The sequence below is a fragment of the Cupressus sempervirens genome, chromosome 9 (assembly GCF_028749045.1).
Source record: "Cupressus sempervirens isolate cs-2001-9-10 chromosome 9, ASM2874904v1, whole genome shotgun sequence".
Taxonomy (NCBI): Eukaryota; Viridiplantae; Streptophyta; class Pinopsida; order Cupressales; family Cupressaceae; genus Cupressus; species Cupressus sempervirens.
Window position 1 is genome coordinate 102,963,322 of NC_143126.1, and position 21,904 is coordinate 102,985,225.

Here is a 21,904-nt window from a genome sequence, read left to right on the forward strand (position 1 = left end):
GTCTCTCAAATAGACTTTCCTGGAATTCATCAACAGTTGAGATCGATTTCAATGAATGGTCAGGATTAAAAATGAAGTTCAATCATAAAAGGAGATTTCCAAATTAAAGGGAGTTAACAGATTTAATTCGAGTAAAATAAGGAGTTAACTGATTCAATTTGAGTAGAAAAAAGAGTTAACTAATTTAACTCATTTTTGATCAATAGTGAACTGGAAATTAAACTTTTTGAACTAAAGAGAGATTTTTTTGAGATATTTAATTTAATAAAATGAGATATGCTCTTATAATTACTTTTTCTATTTAATTAAATAATCTTTAATTAATTAGAGAAACTTTTCTTATTTAATTAAATAACTTCATTTAGTTGATTAGGAATGGCTTCTCATTTAATTAAATAAGTTTGTTTAATGAATTAGAAGTAAGTACGCCATTTAATTAAATAATTTCGTTTAATTATTTCAAAATTGTTTTCGAAACTTGTCAACTGAAGTCAACTATGGTTAAATCTGGTCTGCTTTTGGTCAAACTTGATCTTTGCGTATGTGAATATGAGAAAATGTGAGTATGAATTCCAACAACAATTCGATGCAAATTCTCATTCAACCTTTCAAAATGAAGAGATGAGGGTCTCTTAAATAGACTTACCTGGAATTCATCAACAGTTCAGATTGATTTCAATCTACGATCAGGATTAAAGGTGAAGTTTAGTCATAAAAGGAGATTTCTAAATTAAAGGGAGTTAACAGATTTAATTTGAGTAAAATAAGGAGTTAATTGATTCAATTTGAGTAGAAAAAGGAGTTAACTAATTTAACTCATTTTTGATTAATAATGAACTGAAAATTTCCCTTTTTGAATTAAAGAGAGATTTTGTTGAGATACTTAATTTAATAAAATGAGATATGCTATCATAATTACTTTTTCTATTTAATTAAATAATCATTAATTAATTAGAGATAATTTTCTCATTTAATTAATTAGGTATGGCTTCTCATTTAATTAAATAACTTTGTTTAATTAATTCGAAGTAAGTACTCAATTTAATTAAATAATTTTGTTTAATTATTTCAAAATTCTTTTTGAAACTAGTCAACTCAAGTCAACCGTGGTTAAATCTGGTCAACTTTTGGTCAAACTTGATCTTTGCATATGTGAATATGAGCAAATGTAAATATGAATTTCAGCAACAATTCGATGCAAATTCTCATTCAACCTTTCAAAATGAAGAGATGAGAGTCTCTTAAATAGACTTTCCTTGAATTTATGAACAGTTGAGATCGATTTCAATCAACGGTCAAGATTAAAGGTGAAGGTTAGCCATAAAGGGAGATTTCCAAATTCAAGGGAGTTAACGGATTTAATTTGAGTAAAATATGGAGTTAACTGATTCAATTTGTGTAGAAAAAGGAGTTAACTAATTTAACTCATTTATTATCAATAGTGAACTGAAAATTTCCCTTTCTGCACTAAAGAGAGATTTTGTTGAGTTATTTAATTTAATAAGATAAGATATGCTCTCGTAATTACTTTTTCTATTTAAAAAATAATCTTTCATTAAATAGAGACACTTTTCTTATTTAATTAAATAACTTCATTTAATTAATTCGGAATGTCTTCTCATTTAATTAAATAACTTTGCTTAATTAATTAGAATTAAGTACTCCATTTAATTAAATAATTTTATTTAATTATTTCAAAATTCTTTTCAAAACTAGTCAACTCAAGTCAACCGTGGTTAAATCTGGTCAACTCTTGGTCAAACTTGATCTTTGCGTATGTGAATATGAGCAAATGTGAGTATGAATTCCAGTAACAATTTGATGCAAATTCTCAATCAACCTTTCAAAATGAAGAGATGAGGGTCTCTTAAATAGACTTTACTGAGATTCATAAACGGTTGAGATCGATTTCAATCAGTGGTCAAGATTAAAGGTGAAGTTCAGTCATAAAGGGAGATTTTCAAATTAAAGAGAGTTAACAGATTTAATTTGAGTAAAATAAAGAGTTAACTGATTTAACTCATTTTTAATCAATAGTGAACTTAAAATTTCCCTTTTTTAACTGAAGATAGATTTTGTTGAGATATTTAATTTAATAAAATGAGATATTCTCTCATAAATACTTTTTTTATTTAATTAAGTAATCTTTAATTAATTAAAAACATTTTTCTTATTTAATTAAATAACTTCATTTAATTAATTAGGAATGGCTTCTCATTTAATTAAATAACTTTGTTTAATTAATTAGAAGTAAGTACTCCATTTAATTAAATAATTTTATTTAATTATTTCAAAATTCTTTTCGAAACTAGTCAACTCAAGTCAAGCGTGGTTAAATCTAGTAAACTTTTGGTTAAACTTGATCTTTGCATATGTGAATATGAGCAAATGTGAGTATGAATTCTAGTAACAATTTGATGCAAATTCTCACTTAACCTTTCAAAATGAAGAGAGGAGAGTCTCTTAAATAGACTTTCCTAGAATTCATCAACGATTGAGATTGATTTCAATCAACGGTCAGGATTAAAGGTGAAGTTCAGTCATAAAGGGAGATTTCTAAATTAAAGGGAGTTACCAAATTTAATTTGAGTAAAATAACGAGTTAACTTATTCGATTTGAGTAGAAAAAGGAATTAACTGATTTAACTCATTTTTGATCAATAGTGAACTGAAAATTTCCCTTTTTGAATTGAAGAGATATTTTGTTGAGATATTTAATTGAATAAAATGAGATATGCTTTTGTAATTACTTTTTCTATTTAATTAAATAATCTTTATTTAATTAGAGACACTTTCCTTATTTAATTAAATAACTTCATTTAATTAATTAGGAATGGCTTCTAATTTAATTAAATAACTTTGCTTAATTAATTAGAAGTAAGTACTCCATTTAACTAAATAATTTCGTTTAATTATTTCAAAATTATTTTTGAAACTAGTCAACTCATGTCAACCATGGTTAAATTTGGTCAACTTTTGGTCAAACTTGATCTTTGCATATGTGAATATAAGGAAATGTGAGTATGAATTCTAGCAACAATTCGATGCAAATTCTCATTCAACCTTTCAAAATTAAGAGATGAGGGTCTCTTTGTCATGCCCAAACTATGAGGCAAAAACATACACAAAAATTATTATTTTTAAATAACTTGAATGCTCCAAGTTTGAAATGATTATTTAAATGACAATGTAGATGTATTTGAGTTTAGATTCATTGAAAGTATATAATCAAAATCAACTATAAAACTCTTAGACAATTATCAGTTTACAAATTAATCGATATAAAAGAATCACTTAAAGGAAAAACATTTTAACTAGAATTAAAGTTGAATATATGTATATCAAATTTATTAACTATAAACATTTCATCTATTTTTGGCATGTTAATAACCCATCAAAATCTTACTAAATTTAAATTTTTTGATATATATAAAAAAAACTAACTAAATATAAAACAATCATACATTTAAACTAGTTAAAATCATATCAGTATAGCACTAACATTACACTAATTTAAATGATGGTATAACCTATAAATTAATATTGATTTTAACATCATACTTAATTCCTAACAAAACTAAACGTATTACTTTTAATTCTAGTTCAATCACAATCAAATACTACATTCTATTAATACTAAATTACAACTATGATTGCCACTCAATTATATTTTAGTATATATATATATATATATATATTTATATAAAAAAAAATGCTAACTAATTTAAAATTTAAAACAATATTACATTTAAAATTAAACTAACTTAGTTCTAAAACTAAAAAAAAGAAATTTTATTAACTTTAAATTAACATTACTCAAATAATCATAACTCTAAACTTAACTAATTTGAAACAAACTAAACTATAATTAAAAAAACAATCAATAATAAAGCAAACCTACTCTACACTAACCACCCCCCCCCCCCCCCCCACTTGGCCACTAGCCAGGTTGACTTGGCCTTCCCAAAGTGGGCGCTCCCCAAGGGTTAGGCGCACTGCCTGAGCTCACTGACCCTGCGTCAATGGTACCCCCATCATGTCATGGGTGAGGATCGAGCCAGGGCCGCCCAAATAAATTTGCAAGCCCAAATTTTTTTAAGACAAAAGCACTATGCCATATTAAGATCAACATGATTCAACAACAAACAGTGAGCGCTCCAGAATTAAGGGAAAAAGGTGGATGTGACATGGGGACAGGGTGATGTCACCCCCCCATGTACATTGCTAACCTTGCTTGCATAAGATACGCCTCGATTTATGGGTGTGTAATTATGTTTTAAAGTTTATTTGGTAGGATAGGATATTTGTTTGCTTAGTATATTAAATAATTTGTTTCATTGATTATTTATTTTTTTAATGTTTATTTACCTATAAAATAATTTGTTCATATTAATCAATCAATATAAATTGGAGAATCTTTTAAAGATTCTCTATTACCAAATGAGAGAATTAAATGTGGTTTCCATACAAAAACCAGAGAGTTTTTGCTCTCTTGGAACCATTTATTTTTTTGTATCATATTTTTCTACGTATGAATTTTTAAGTTGATATGTTACCAAGAGGGGTTAAATTTATTTATTTTTCAAAGCAAATCTATAAGGACTTGTTATGAACTTAATATACCAAGGATTTTGAGTTACCCGTTTTAACAATAATGCAAGAATTGGTTTGATTTTAATAATCACAAAAGCTGAACCTTCATTCCTAACATATTTTTGAATAGAATTAAAACATGGATACAATAGTTTGAGGCATAATAACACCATATTTAATATGATCTCCTGTTCAACTTGAATTGCAATATATCAACCATAGACGTTATTTTCTTTCCATAGCATAATTATCATTTTGAACATAAAAGAAACATAAAAGGAACTTGGGTATTTGATCATTTAAACCAAATCTACATCCATGATATCTTGACATAATTCTTTCCTACATGTTCTTGCAAATTCACTTTCAACACAACCATCCATAAACTAAATCATACCACACTCAAAGGAAATACCATACATTTACAATTTGAATCTTGCATAATTGAACATCATTGTTTCATCTTATCTTTGATACACATTCTTATGACAACATAGAATACAAAAATTTTAAGAGAAGCAAAATTTACTTAATCACTTATTTTATTATCAACCTGATTCAAGGGCTCAGCCAAGAAAGAACCAGGAAGAAAACCCGACGTTGTGGCCAGTACAATCAAAATTGAAATTACAAGTTACATAGGGTCTCCATCCTAATTTCAACAATCTAATCAAATTTTCTTCATGACCCTAATCAAGGGATTTATAAAGTTTCCTGCAACTCACTTCTAGAACCATGGAGGAAATAGAGTCTGATCAGGTGACAACCAAGCATAACCAAGAAACAATCAAACATGCATAATTCATACATGGTTTACACAATAGGATTCAAAATGAATCAAAACTAGGGAAAGGTGGATTCTTCCAATCAGGATAAGTCAAGCACAACACCAAACAGATGCCCAATTGGAGCTATATACCAAGAACTTCCGTTCTTCCATTTCAACATACTAGAATCATAGAACATTTGTGTTGACGGGTAGGGGCCCATAACACCCTACCCTTTCTCCCTCTTCTCATCCTGAGAAGAGACTCTACACTGGATGGAGTCTGACTAAACAGACCTTTCCCAAAATTGGTCACTTTTGCCCTCTCCAAGGGTGAGTAATACCAAAACACCCATGCAAAAAAAATTTCAAAATTGCAACATAATATGAAAGGAAATCAACCAAAAATAACATGGTTCCCAAAGCTTTCCAACATACCCACAAACATACAAACCTTGAAACAACAACAAGGTAACATGAACATGAAACAAACATAAAAACTGAATAAGGGAGATGATAATTTCCTACCTTCACAAAGAGGTAAAGGCAATGAACAAGTTTGAGTAGAGTATCCCTCTCCCTTCCTTCAACCTTCAAGAATTCCTCCCTAAATGTAGAGATTGGGTAACAACCTCCACAAGTCCAAGAAGGGCCTCTAAATAAGCCTCTAACTCAACCACCCAAAAGGAGCAATAACTATTTCCACCCACTAGCAATTCTAGAAACTCCTAACTCAACCTACACTATGGTTAAACCCCAAGTGGAGATGAGGTGAGCTAACTCAAGATAATCATGGTCAATTTTCGCACAAAAGCAAAAAGAGACTTTTTTAGTGACCCCAAAAGTCAATAAAAGGGGCTTAGGGGTTGGAAAAGACCCCTAACCCATACCCATGCCCTTTGGGTATAATAATTTCATGATTAAGTCTTAGGAAAGAGGTTTAGAGCCAAATAAAATCTAGGAATAAAATAGGACCATCTAACTATTCTAACACTGCGGATTAAGCACTAATCCGAATTAGGGATGACTAACCTCAATTCAGAACCTAATAGAAAACTGACACTAACTTAGACCAACTTTCTCCAGAGGTTAAACAATTAACACTAAGCAACATGCTGAAGAACATAACTAGTTTACGAGTGTCAAGCGACATTAAAAGAACATAATTACGAACATTAACATTTAGTAAACAAAGAAAATACATACATATATCTCACAATACAACACGTGAATTATGAACAACAAGGTTTCCAAAATTAGCACAAAGAGATCAGTTCTGTTCCTCTGTAGGGTTTCTCGGCTAAATATCTACACACTCATTGCACACATCTGTAGTCCCAAAAAAATCACACATAAATGTATACGTATCAAAAATTCACATAAATTAAAACATACATCAATAAGGGTTTCTTCATCCTACATAATTCTTAAACATTTAAAATCTCTTAAATTAAAGTCTCAATCCTACATTTACTGATTTCATCAATACACATATACATGAAACATTAAATAACAATCATCAAATATATCTGAAAGTAACATCACACAACATGAAATAATAAAGTATGTTCTAAGCATCAAATAATGTCTCGACATCTTGAGTCATGAATATCAAAAAAATAATAGTAATGCATTATTTTGCTACGATGGGTCAGGGCGAGGCCTCACACTATTAAATAGACTTTCCTGAAATTCATCAATAATCTAGATCGATTTCAATCAACGGTCAAGATTAAAGGTGAAGTTCAGTCATAAAGGGAGATTTCCAAATTAAAGGGAGTTAACGGATTTAATTTGAGTAAAATAAGGAATTAATTGATTCAATTTGAGTAGAAAAAGGAGTTAACTCATTTAACTCATTTTTGATCAATAGTGAACTGGAAATTTCTCTTTTAGAACTGAAGAGAGATTTTGTTGAGATAGTTAATTTAATAAAATGAGATATGTTCTCATAATTACTTTTTCTATTTAATTAAACAATCTTCAATTAATTAGAGACACTTTTCTTATTTAATTAAATAACTTCATTTAATTAATTAGGAATGCCTTCTCATTTAATTAAATAACTTTGTTTAATTAATTAGAAGAAATTACTCCATGTAAATAAATAATTTTGTTCAATTACTTCAAAATTCTTCTCGAAACTAGTCAACTCAAGTCAATCGTGGTTAAATTTGGTCAACTTTTGACCAAACTTGATCTTTGCATATGTGAATATGAGCAAATGTGAGTATGAATTCCAGCAACAATTCGATGCAAATTCTCGTTCAACCTTTCAAAATGAAGAGATGGAGGTCTCTTAAATGGACTTTCCTGGAATTCATCAACGGTTGAGATCGATTTCAATCAATGGTCATGATTAAAGGTGAAGTTCAGTCATAAAGGGAGATTTCCTAATTAAAGGGAGTTAACATTTTTAATTTAAGTAAAATAAGGAGTTAATTGATTCAATTTGAGTAGAAAAAGAAGTTAACTCATTTAACTCATTTTTGATAAATAGTGAACTGCAAATTTCCCTTTTTGAACTGAAGAGAGATTTTGTTGAGATATTTAATTTAATAAAATGAGATATGCTCTCATAATTAAGTTTTCTATTTAATTAAACAATCTTTAATTAATTAGAGACACTTTTTTTATTTAATTAAATAACTTCATTTAATCTGGTCAACTTTTTGTCAAACTTGATCTTTGCGTATGTGAATATGAGCAAATATAAGTATGAATTCTAGCAACAATTCGATGCAAATTCTCATTCAACCTTTCAAAATGAAGAAATGAGGGTCTCTTAAATAGACTTTCTTGGAATTGATCAATGGTTGAGATTGATTTCAATCAAATGTCAGGATTAAAGGTGAAGTTCAGTCATAAAAGAAATTTCCAAATTAAAGGGAGTTAACAGATTTAATTTGAGTAAAATAAAGAGTTAACTGAGTCAATTTGAGTAGAAAAAGGAGTTAACTCATTTAACTCATTTTTTATCAATAGTGAACATAAAATTTCCCTTTTTGAACTGAAGAGAGATTTTGTTGAGATATTTAATTTAATAAAATGAGATATGCTCTCATAATTAATTTTTCTATTTAATTAAACAATCTTTAATTAATTAGAGACACTTTTCTTATTTAATTAAATAACTTCATTTAATTAATTAGGAATGGCTTCTCATTTAATTAAATAACTTTGTTTCATTAATTAGAAGTAAGTACTCCATTTAATTAAATAATTTCATTTAATTATTTCAAAAAAAAAATTTGAAACTAGTCAACTCAAGTCAGTCGTGGTTAAATTTGGTCAACTTTTGGTGAAACTTGATCTTTGCGCAGGTGAATATGAGCAAATGCAAGTATGAATTCCAGCAACAATTTGATGCAAATTCTCATTCAACCTTTCAAAATGAAGAAATGAGGGTCTCTTAAATATACATTCCTGGAATTCATGAATGGTTGAGATCGATTTCAACCAACGGTCAGGATTAAAGGTGAAGTTCAGTCATAAAGGGAGATTTCTAAATTAAAGGGAGTTAACTGATTTAATTTGAGTAAAATAAGGAGTTAACTGATTCAATTTGAGTAAAAAAAGGAGTTAACTGATTTAACTCATTTTTTATCAATAGCGAACTTGAAATTTCCCTTTTTGAACTGAAGAGAGATTTTGTTGAGATATTTAATTTAATAAAATGAGATATGCTCTCATAATTACTTTTTATATTTAATTAAACGATCTCTAATTAATTAGAGACACTTTTCTTATTTAATTAAATAACTTCATTTAATTAATTAGGAATGTCTTCTCGTTTAATTAAATAACTTTGTTTAATTAATTAGAAGTAAGTACTCCATTTAATTAAATAATTTCGCTTAATTGTTTCAAAGTTCTTTTCGAAACTAGTCGACTCAAGTCAACCGTGGTTAAATATGGTCAACTTTTGGTCAAACATGATCTTTGCGTATGTGAATATGAGCAAATGTGAGTATGAATTCCAGCAACAATTCGATGCAAATTCTCATTCAAATTTTCAAAAGAAAGAGATGAGGCTCTCTTAAATAGACTTTCCAGGAATTCATCAACGGTTGAGATCGATTTCAATCAACAGTCAAGATAAAAGGTGAAGTTTAGTCATAAAGGAAGACTTTCAAATTAAAGGGAGTTGACAAATTAAATTTGAGTAGAATAAGGAGTTAACTGATTCAATTTGAGTAGAAAAAGGAGTTCATTGATTTAACTCATTTTCGATCAATAGTGAACTGAAAATTTCCCTTTTTCAGCTGAAGAGAGATTTTGTTGAGATATTTAATTTAATAAAATGAGATATGCTCTCATAATTACTTTTTCTATTTAATTAAACAATCTTTAATTAATTAGAGAAACTTTTCTTATTTAATTAAATAACTTCACGTAATTAATTAGGAATGGCTTCTTATTTAATTAAATAACTTTGTTTATTTAATTAGAAGTAAGTAATCCATTTAATTAAATAATTTTTTTAATTATTTCAAATTTTTTTTCGAAACTAGTCAACTCAAGTCAACCGTGGTTAAATCTGGTCAACTTTTTGTCAAACTTGATGTTTGCGTATGTGAATATGAGCAAATGTGAGTATGAATTCCAGTAACAATTTGATGCAAATTCTCATTCAACTTTTCAAAATGAAGAGATGAGGGTCTCTTAAATAGACTTTCCTGGAATTCATCAATGGTTGAGATTGATTTCAATCAACGGTCAGGATTAAAGGTGAAGTTAAGTCATAAATAGAGATTTTCAAATTAAAAGGAGTTAACAGATTTAATTTGAGTAAAATAAAGAGTTAACTGATTCAATTTGAGTAGAAAAAGGAGTTAACTGATTTAACTCATTTTTGGTCAATAGTGAACTAGAAATTTCTCTTTTTGAACTGAAAAAAGATTTTGTTGAGATATTTAATGTAATAAAATGAGATATGCTCTCATAATTACTTTTTCTATTTAATTAAACAATCTTTAATTAATTATAGACACTTTTCTTATTTAATTAAATAACTTCATTTAATTAATTAGGAATGGCTTCTGATTTAATTAAATAACTTTGTTTAATTAATTAGAAGTAAGTACTCCATTTAATTATTTCAAAATTCTTTTTGAAACTAGTCAACTCAAGTCAACCGTGGCTAAATTTGGTCAACTTTTGGTCAAACTTGATCTTTTCGTATGTGAATATGAGCAAATGTGAGTATAAATTCTAGCAACAATTCGATGCAAATTCTCATTCAACCTTTCAAAATGAAGAGATGAGGGTCTCTTAAATAGACTTTCCTGGAATTCATCAACGGTTGAGATCGATTTCAATTGACGGTCAGGATTAAAGGTGAAGTTCAGTCATAAAGGGAGATTTTCAAATTCAAGGGAGTTAACAGATTTAATTTGAGTAAAATAAGGAGTTAATTGATTCAATTTGAGTAGAAAAAGGAGTTAACTCATTTAACTCATTTTTGATCAATAGTGAACTAGAAATTTCCCTTTTTGAACTGAAGAGAGATTTTTTTGAGATATTTAATTTAATAAAATGAGATATGCTCTCATAATTACTTTTTCTATTTAATTAAACAATCTTTAATTAATTAGAGACACTTTTCTTCTTTAATTAAATAACTTCATTTAATTAATTAGGAAGGGCTTCTCATTTAATTAAATAGGTTTGTTTAATTAGTTAGAAGTAAGTACTCTATTTAAATAAATAATTTCATTTAATTATTTCAAAATTCTTTTTGAAACTAGTCAACTCAAGTCAACCGTGGTTAAATCTGGTCAACTTTTGGTCAAACTTGATCTTTTCGTATGTGAATATGAGTAAATGTGAGTATGAATTCTAGCAACAATTCGATGCAAATTCTCATTCAACCTTTCAAAATGAAGAGATGAGGGTCTCTTAAATAGAATTTCCTGAAATTCATCAACGGTTGAGATTGATTTCAATCGACGGTCAGGATTAAATGTGAAGTTTAGTTATAAAGGGAGATTTCCAAATTAAAGGGAGTTAACAAATTTAATTTGAGTAAAATAAGGAGTTAACTGATTCAATTTGAGTAGAAAAATGAGTTAACTCATTTAACTCATTTTTTATCAATAGTGAGTTGAAAATTTCCCTTTTTGAACTGAAGAGAGATTTTGTTGAGATATTTAATTTCATAAAATGAGATATGTTCTAATAATTAATTTTTCTATTTAATTAAACAATCTTTAATTAATTAGAAACACTTTTCTTATTTAATTAAATAACTATATTTAATTAATTAGGAATGGCTTCTCATTTAATTAAATAACTTTGTTTAATTAATTAGAAGTAAGTACTCCATTTAATTAAATAATTTTGTTTAATTATTTTAAAATTCTTTTCAAAACTAGTCAACTCAAGTGAACCGTGGTTAAATCTGGTCAACTTTTGGTGAAACTTGATCTTTGCGCATGTGAATATGAGCAAATGTGAGTATGAATTCTAGCAACAATTCGATGCAAATTCTCATTCAACCTTTCAAAATGAAGAGATGAGGGTCTCTTAAATAGACTTTCCTGGAATTCATCAACGGTTGAGATCGATTTCAACCAACGGTCAGGATTAAAGGTGAAGTTCAGTCATAAAGGGAGATTTCTAAATTAAAGGGAGTTAAAAGATTTAAATTGAGTAAAATAAGGAGTTAATTGATTCAATTTGAGTAAAAAAAGGAGTTAACTGATTTAACTCATTTTTGATCAATAGTGAACTTAAAATTTCCCTTTTTTAACTGAAGAGAGATTTTCTTGAGATATCTAATTTAATAAAATGAGATATGCTCTCATAATTACTTTTTCTATTTAATTAAAGAATCTTTAATTAATTAGAGACACTTTATCTTATTTAATTAAATAACTTCATTTAATATATTAGGAATGGCTTCTCATTTGATTAAATAAATTTGTTTAATTAATTTGAAGTAAGTACTCCATTTAATTAAATAATTTCATTTAATTGTTTCAAAATTTTTTTCAAAACTAGTCAACTCAAGTCAACAGTGGTTAAATTTGGTCAACTTTTGGTAAAACTTGATCTTTGCATATGTGAATATGAGCAAATGTGACTATGAATTCTAGCAACAATTTGATGCAAATTCTCATTTAACCTTTCAAAATTAAGAGATGAGGGTCTCTTAAATAGAATTTCCTAGAATTCATGAACGGTTAAGATCGATTTCAATCAACGGTCAGGATTAAATGTGAAGTTTAGTCATAAAGGAAGATTTCCAAATTAAAGGGAGTTAACAGATTTAATTTGAGTAAAATAAGGAGTTAACGGATTCAATTTGAGTAGAAAAAGGAGTTAACCAATTTAACTAATTTTTTATCAATAGCGAACTAGAAATTTCCCTTTTTGAACTGAAGAGAGATTATGTTGAGATATTTAATTTAATAAAATGAGATATGCTCTCATAATTACTTTTTCTATTTAATTAAATAATCTTTAATTAATTAGAGACACTTTTCTTATTTAATTAAATAACTTCATTTAATTAATTAGGAATGGCTTCTCATTTAATTAAATAACTTTGTTTAATTAATATAAGTAAGTACTCCATTTAATTAAATAATTTCATTTAATTATTTCAAAATTCTCTTCAAAAAAGTCAACTCAAGTCAACCGTAGTTAAATTTGGTCAACTTTTGGTCAAACTTGATCTTTGTGTATGTGAATATGAGCAAATGAGAGTATGAATTCCAGCAACAATTCGATGCAAATTCTCATTCAACCTTTCAAAATGAAAAGATGAGTGTCTCTTAAATAGACTTTCTTGGAATTCATCAATAGTTGAGATCGATTTCAATCAACGGTCAGGATTAAAGGTGAAGTTCAATCATAAAGGGAGATTTCCAAATTAAAAGGAGTTAACAGATTTAATTTGAGTAAAATAAGGAGTTAACTGATTCAATTTGAGTAGAAAAAGGAGTTAACTGATTTAATTCATTTTTGATCAATAGTGAATTGGAAATTTCCCTTTTTGAACTAAAGAGAGATTTTGTTGAGATATTTAATTTAATATAATGAGATATGCTCGTATAATTTTTTTTTCTATTTAATTAAACAATCTTTAATTAATTAGAGACACTTTTCCTATATAATTAAATAACTCCATTTAATTACTTAGGAATGGCTTCTCATTTAATTAAACAACTTTGTTTAATTAATTAGAAGTAATTACTCCATTTAATTAAATAATTTCATTTAATTATATAAAAAATAATTTGAAACCAGTCAACTCAAGTCAACCGTGGTTAGATTTGGTCAATTTTTGGGGTAAGTTGACCTTTGCCTATGTGAATATGAACAAATGTTAGTATGAATTCCAGTAACAATTCAATACAAATTCTCATTCAAGCTTTCAAAATGAAGAGATGAGGGTTACTTAAATAGACTTTCCTGGAATTCATCAACGGTTGAGATCAATTTCAGTCAACGGTGAAGATTAAAGGTGAAGTTCAGTCATAAAGAGAGATTTTCAAATTAAAGGGAGTTAACAGATTTAATTTGAGTAAAATAAAGAGTTAACTGATTCAATTTGAGTAGAAAAAGCAGTTAACTGATTTAACTCTTTTTTGGTCAATAGTGAACTGGAAATTTCCCTTTTTGAACTGAAAATAGATTTTTTTGAGATATTTAATGTAATAAAATGAGATATTCTCTCATAATTACTTTTTCTATTTAATTAAACAATCTTTAATTAATTAGAGAGACTTTTCTTATTTAATTAAATAACTTCATTTAATTAATTAGGAATGGCTTCTCACTTAATTAAATAACTTTGTTTAATTAATTAGAAATAAGTACTCCATTTAATTAAATAATTTCCTTTAATTATTTCAAAATTATTTTTGAAACTAGTCAACTCAAGTCAACCGTGGTTAAATTTTGTCAAATTTTGGTCAAACTTGATATTTCCGTATGTGAATATGAGCAAATGTGAGTATGAATTCTAACAACAATTCGATGCAAATTCTCATTCAACCTTTCAAAATGAAGAGATGAGGGTCTCTTAAATAGACTTTTCTAGAATTCATCAACGGTTAAGATCGATTTCAATTGACGGTCAAGATTAAAGGTGAAGTTCAGTCATAAAGGGACATTTCCAAATTAAAGGGAGTTAACATATTTAATTTGAGTAAAATAAGGATTTAACTGATTCAATTTGAGTAGAAAAAGGAGTTAACTGATTTAACTCATTTTTGATCAATAGTGAACTGAAAATATCCCTTTCTGAACCGAAGAGAGATTTTTTTGAGATATTTAATTTAATAAAATGAGATATGCTCTCATAATTACTTTTTCTATTTAATTAAACAATCTTTAATTAATTAGAGACACTTTTTTTATTTAATTAAATAACTTCATTTAATTAATTAGGAATGGGTTCTGATTTAATTAAATAACTTTGTTTAATTAATTAGAAGTAAGTACTCCATTTAATTAAATAATTTCATTTAATAATTGCAAAATTCTTTTCGAAACTAGTCAACTCAAGTCAACCATGGCTAAATTTGGTCAACTTTTGGTCAAACCTGATCTTTACGTATGTAAATATGAGCAAATGTGACTATGAATTTCAGCAACAATTTGATACAAATTCTCATTCAACCTTTCAAAATGAAGAAATGAGGGTCTCTTAAATAGACTTTTCTAGAATTCATCAACGGTTGAGATCGATTTCAATCAACGGTCGGGATTAAAGGTTAAGTTTAGTCATAAAAGGAGATTTCCAAATTAAAGGGAGTTAATAGATTTAATTTGAGAAAAATAAGGAGTTAACTGATTCAATTTGAGTAGAAAAAGGAGTTAATTGATTTAACTCATTTTTGATCAATAGTAAACTGAAAATTTTCCTTTTTGAACTTAAGAGAGATTTTGTTGAGATATTTAATTTAATTAAATGAGATATGCTCTCATAATTACTTTTTCTATTTAATTAAATAATTTTTAATTAATTAGAGACACTTTTTTTATTTACTTAAATAACTTCATTTAATTAATTAGGAATGGCTTCTCATTTAATTAAATAATTTTGTTTAATTAATTAGAAGTATGTACTCCATTTAATTAAATAATTTCGTTTATTTATTTCAAAATTCTTTTCAAAACTAGTCAACTCAAGTCAACCGTGGTTAAATATGGTCAACTTTTGGTCAAACTTGATCTTTGCATATGTGAATATGAGCAAATGTGAGTATGAATTCCAACAACAATTCGATGCAAATTCTCATTCAACCTTTCAAAATGAAGAGATGAGGGTCTCTTAAATATACTTTCTTAGAATTCACCAATGGTTGAGATCAATTTCAATCAACGGTCAGGATTAAAGGTGAAGTTCAGTCATAAAAGGAGATTTTCAAATTAAAGGGAGATAACAGGTTTAATTTGAGTAAAATAAGGAGTTAACAGATTCAATTTGAGTAGAAAAAGGAGTTAACTGATTTAACTCTTTTTTTATTAATAGTGAAATGTAAATTTTCCTTTTTGAACTGAAGAGAGATTTTTTTGAGATATTTAATTTAATAAAATTAGATATTCTCTCATAGTTACTTTTTCTATTTAATTAAATAAACTTTAATTAATTAGAGAGACTTTTCTTATTTAATTAAATAACTTCATTTAATTAATTAGGAATGGCTTCTCATTTAATTAAATAACTTTGTTTAATTAATTAGAAGCAAGTACTCGACTTAATTAAATAATTTCATTTAATTATATCAAATTTTTTTTGAAACCAGTCAACTCAAGTCAACCGTGGTTAAATTTGGTCAACTTTTGGTCAAATTTGATATTTGCGTATGTGAATATGAGCAAATGTGAGTATGAATTCCAGCAACAATTCGATACAAATTCTCATTCAACCTTTCAAAATGAAGAGATGAGGGTCTCTTAAATAGACTTTCCTGGAATTCATCAACGGTTGAGATCGATTTCAATCGACGGTCAGGATTAAAAATGAAGTTCAGTCATAAAGGGACATTTCCAAATTAAAGGGAGTTAACAGATTTAATTTGAGTAAAATAAAGAGTTAACTGATTCAATTTGAGTAGAAAAAGGAGTTAACTCATTTAACTCATTTTTGGTAAATAGTGAACTGAAAATTTTCCTTTTTGAACTGAAAACAGATTTTGTTGAGATATTTAATGTAATAAAATGAGATATGCTCTCACAATTACTTTTTCTATTTAATTAAACAATCTTTAATTAATTAGAGAGACTTCTCTTATTTAATTAAATAACTTCATTTAATTAATTAGGAATGGCTTCTCATTTAATTAAATAACTTTGTTTAATTAATTAGAAGCAAGTACTCCACTTAATTAAATAATTTCATTTAATTATATCAATTTTTTTTTTAAACCAATCAACTCAAGTCAACCGTGGTTAAATTTGGTCAACTTTTGGTCAAAGTTGATCTTTGCGTATGTGAATATGAGCAAATTTGAGTATGAATTCCAGCAACAATTTGATACAAACTCTCATTCAACCTTTCAAAATGAAGAGATGAGGGTTTCTTAAATAGACTTTCCTGGAATTCATCAACGGTTGAGATCAATTTCAGTCAATGGTGAGGATTAAAGGTGAAGTTCAGTCATAAAGAGAGATTTTCAAATTAAAGGGAGTTAACAGATTTAATTTGAGTGAAATAAAGAGTTAACTGATTCAATTTGAGTAGAAAAAGGAGTTAACTGATTTAACTCATTTTTGGTCAATAGTGAACTGAAAATTTCCCTTTTTGAACTGAAAATAGATTTTTTTGAGATATTTAATGTAATAAAATGAGATATGCTCTCATAATTACTTTTTCTATATAATTAAAAAATCTTGAATTAATTAGAGACACTTTTCTTATTTAATTAAATAACTTCATTTAATTAATTAGGAATGGCTTCTCATTTAATTAAATAACTTTTTTTAATTAATTAGAAGTAAGTACTCCATTTAAATAAATAATTTCATTTAATTATTTCAAAATTCTTTTCGAAACTAGTCAACTCAAGTCAGCCATGGTTAAATCTAGTCAACTTTTGGTCAAATTTGATCTTTCCATATGTGAATATGAGCAAATCTTAGTATTAATTCCAGCAACAATTCGATGCAAATTCTCATTCAACCTTTCAAAATGAAGAGATGAGGGTCTCTTAAATAGACTTTCCTAAAATTCATCAAAGGTTGAGAGCGATTTCAATCGACGGTCAGGATTAAAGGTGAAGTTCAGTCATAAAGGGAGATTTCCAAATTAAAGGGAATTAACAGATTTAATTTCAGTAAAATAAGGAGTTAACTAATTCAATTTGAGTAGAAAAAGGAGTTAACTGATTTAACTCATTTTTAATCAATAGTGAGTTGGAAATTTCCCTTTTTGCACTGAAGAGAGATTTTGTTGAGATATTTAATTTAATAAAATGAGATATGCTCTCATAATTAATTTTTTTATTTAATTAAACAATCTTTAATTAATTAGAGACATTTTTCTTATTTAATTAAATAACTTCATTTAATTAATTAGGAATGACTTCTCATTTAATTAAATAACTTTGTTTAATTAATTAGAAGTAAGTACTCCATTTAATTAAATAATTTCGTTTAATTATTTCAAAGTTCTTTTCAAAACTAGTCGACTCAAGTCAACCGTGGTTAAATCTGGTCAACTTTTGGTGAAACTTGATCTTTGCGCATGTTAATATGAGCAAATGTAAGTATGAATTCCAGCAACAATTCGATGCAAATTCTAATTCAACCTTTCAAAATGAAGAGTTGAGGGTCTTTTAAATAGACTTTCCTAGAATTCATCAATGGTTGAGATCGATTTCAACCAACGGTCAGGATTAAAGGTGAAGTTCGGTCATAAAGGGAGATTTCTAAATTAAATGGAGTTAACAGATTTAAATTGAGTAAAATAAGGAGTTAACTGATTCAATTTGAGTAAAAAAATGAGTTAACTGATTTAACTCATTTTTTATCAATAGTGAACTGAAAATTTCCCTTTTTGAATAGAAGAGAGATTTTGTTGAGATATCTAATTTAATAAAATGAGATATGCTCTCATAATTACTTCTTCTATTTAATTAAAAAAACCTTTAATTAATTAGAGATACTTTATCTTATTTAATTAAATAAATTCATTTAATTAATTAGGAATGGCTTCTCATTTGATTAAATAACTTTGTTTAATTAATTTGAAGTAAGTACTCCATTTAATTAAATATTTTGGTTTAATTGTTTCAAAAAAAATTTCGAAACTAGTCAACTCAAGTCAATAGTGGTTAAATTTGGTCAACTTTTGATCAAATTTGATCTTTGCATATGTGAATATGAGCAAATGTGAGTATGAATTCCAGCAACTATTCGATGCAAATTCTCATTCAAACTTTCAAAATGAAGAGATGAGGGTCTCTTAAATACACTTTCCTGGAATTCATCAACGGTATCGATTTCGATCAACGGTTAGGATTAAAGGTGAAGTTCAGTCATAAAAGAAGATTTCCAAATTAAATGGAGTTCACAGATTTAATTTGAGTAAAATAAGGAGTTAACTGATTCAATTTGAGTAGAAAAAGGAGTTAACTCATTTAACTCATTTTTGATCAATAGTAAACTGGAAATTTCCCTTTTTGAACTGAAGAGAGATTTTGTTAAGATATTTAATTTAATAAAATGAGATATGCTCTTATAATTAATTTTTCTATTTAATTAAACAATCTTTAATTAATTAGAGACACTTTTCTTATTTAATTAAATAACTTCATTTAATTAATTAGGAATTGCTTCTCATTTAATTAAATAACTTTTTTTAATTAATTAGAAGTAAGTACTCCATTTAATAAAATAATTTTGTTTAATTATATCAAAAAAAATTTTGAAACCAGTCAACTCAAGTCAACCATGGTTAAATTTGGTCAACTTTTGGTCAAAGTTGATCTTTGCGTATGTGAATATGAGCAAATGTGAGTATGAATTCCAGCAACAATTCGATGCAAATTCTCATTCAACCTTTCAAAATGAAGAGATGAGGGTCTCTTAAATAGACTTTCCTAGAATTCATCAACGATTGATATCAATTTCAATCAACGGTTAGGATTAAAGGTGAAGTTCAGTCATAAAAGGAGATTTCCAAATTAAAGGGAGATAACATATTTAATTTGAGTAAAATAAGGAGTTAACTGATTCAATTTGAGTAGAAAAAGGAGTTAACTGATTTAACTCTTTTTTGAACTGAAGAGAGATTTTGTTGAGATATTTAATTTAATAAAATGAGATATGCTCTCATAGTTACTTTTTCTATTTAATTAAATAATCTTTAATTAATTAGAGACACTTTTCTTATTTAATTAAATAACTTCATTTAATTAAATAGGAATGGCTTGTCATTTAATTAAATAACTTTGTTTAATTAATTAGAAGTAAATACTCCATTTAATTAAATAATTTTTTTTAATTATTTCAAAATTCTTTTCGAAACTAGTCAACTCAAGTCAACTGTGGTTAAATCTAGTCATTTTTTGGTCAAACTTGATCTTTGTGTATGTTAATATGAGCAAATGTGAGTATGAATTTCAGCAACAATTTGATGCAAATTCTCATTCAACCTTTCAAAATGAAGAGATGAGGGTCTCTTAAATAGACTTTCCTGGAATTCATCAACGATTGAGATCGATTTCAATCAACGGTCAGGATTAAAGGTGAAGTTCAGTCATAAAAAGAGATTTTCAAATTAAACGGAGTTAATAGATGTAATTTGAGTAAAATAAGGAGTCAACTGATTCAATTTGAGTAGAAAAAAGAGCTAACTAATTTAACTCATTTTTGATCGATAATGAACTGGAAATTTCCCTTTTTGACTGAACTTCACCTTTAATCTTGACCATTGATTGAAATCGATCTCAACTGTTGATGAATTCTAGGAAAGTCTATTTAAGAGACCCTCATCTCTTCATTTGGAAAGGTTGAATGAGAATTTGCATCAAATTATTGCTAGAATTCATACTTGTGTATGTTAAAATGCGGCCTATGCTAACACACGCACTTCAACACGGTCCTTATTTGCGAATTCATCACAGAATGAACATTGAATTGTTCATCCAAAATTTTCCCTGCAAAGCGACCTATTGCCTTCTATCTAAAGGGATTTTGCCTGTTAATATCCTCAGAATTGAGGTGCAAGCAACCAGACCCTCTAAGAATGAAGGATTTGACAATGGAATTAAGCTAAGAATGAGTATACAGATTAATCTAAAAAAAAGACAGATGCAATGTAATCTAAGAACAAATGAATCAAACTAGATTAAGCATATGCATGATTAAACTTAAAATGAGATTAATTTAAGAATGAGAATGTATGCAAGAAATGTAAGTAAACATGAGCATGAATTTCAACAACAATTCGATAGCAAATCAATTCATCCTCTTAAAATGAAGAGATGAGGGTCTCTTAAATAGAGTCTCTTGGAATCCATCAACGGTTGAGATCGATTCAGATCAACGATCAGGATTGAAGATGAGTTTCAGTCATAAAGGGAGATTCCCAAATTAAAGGGAGTTAACAGACTTAATTTGAGTAAAATAAGGAGTTAACTGTTTTAATTTGAGTAAAAAAAGGAGTTAACTAAGTTAACTTATTTTTGATCAATAGTGAACTGAAAATTCCTCTTTTTTGAACTGAAGAGAGATTTTGTTCAGTTATTTAATTTAATAAAGTGAAATATGCTCTCATAATTACTTTTTCTATTTAATTAAATAATATTTAATTAATTAGAGACACTTTTGTTTAATTAAATAACTTCATTTAATTAATTGGGAGTAGCTTCCCATTTAATTAAATAACTTTGTTTAATTATTTAGAAGTAAGTACTCTATTTAATTAAATAATTTCTTTTAATTAATTAGAAATACCTTTCCCATTTAATTTAATAATTACATTTAATTAATTAAGATAGGCGTATTTATTAAATTAAATAAATTTAATTCCAAAGTACATTAGCCTTAGGATATAATTTAATTTAATTAAAGTATAAATACTTTAATAATTAAATTAAATATTAATCAATAAGTTTAATGTGACTAATATGAGTAAATACTATAGGAATTAAATAATAAGCGTGATGAATGTAGATATAGGTTTTCTGCATCTGACAATTAAGTCAAGTAGCGAATAGCAGAATGAGAATTGCCTATTAGAATAGGACTTTGAAATTATCAGGAATAGACCAGAATTGGTATAATGGAAATGAGCCAATTTTGGGGTATTACATTTTGCCCCTCTTTGAATGAATGTGCGAGCAGCACGTGGCATTCAAAGATAATCAGAAAGCATGATGCAAACATGAGATTGGTTCCGAAGGTGATGATACGGAGACCAATTGATAAGCTTTTTAAGGACTATCTCTAGAATAGAGCTTAATCCTAAGGAATCCAAGCAAAGCACTTAGATACCTAAGATTGATAGCATTTAAAAGACTACCTCTAGAACGAAGCATAATCTTTAAGGATCCAGACAGAACGTCTAGATACCTAAAATTG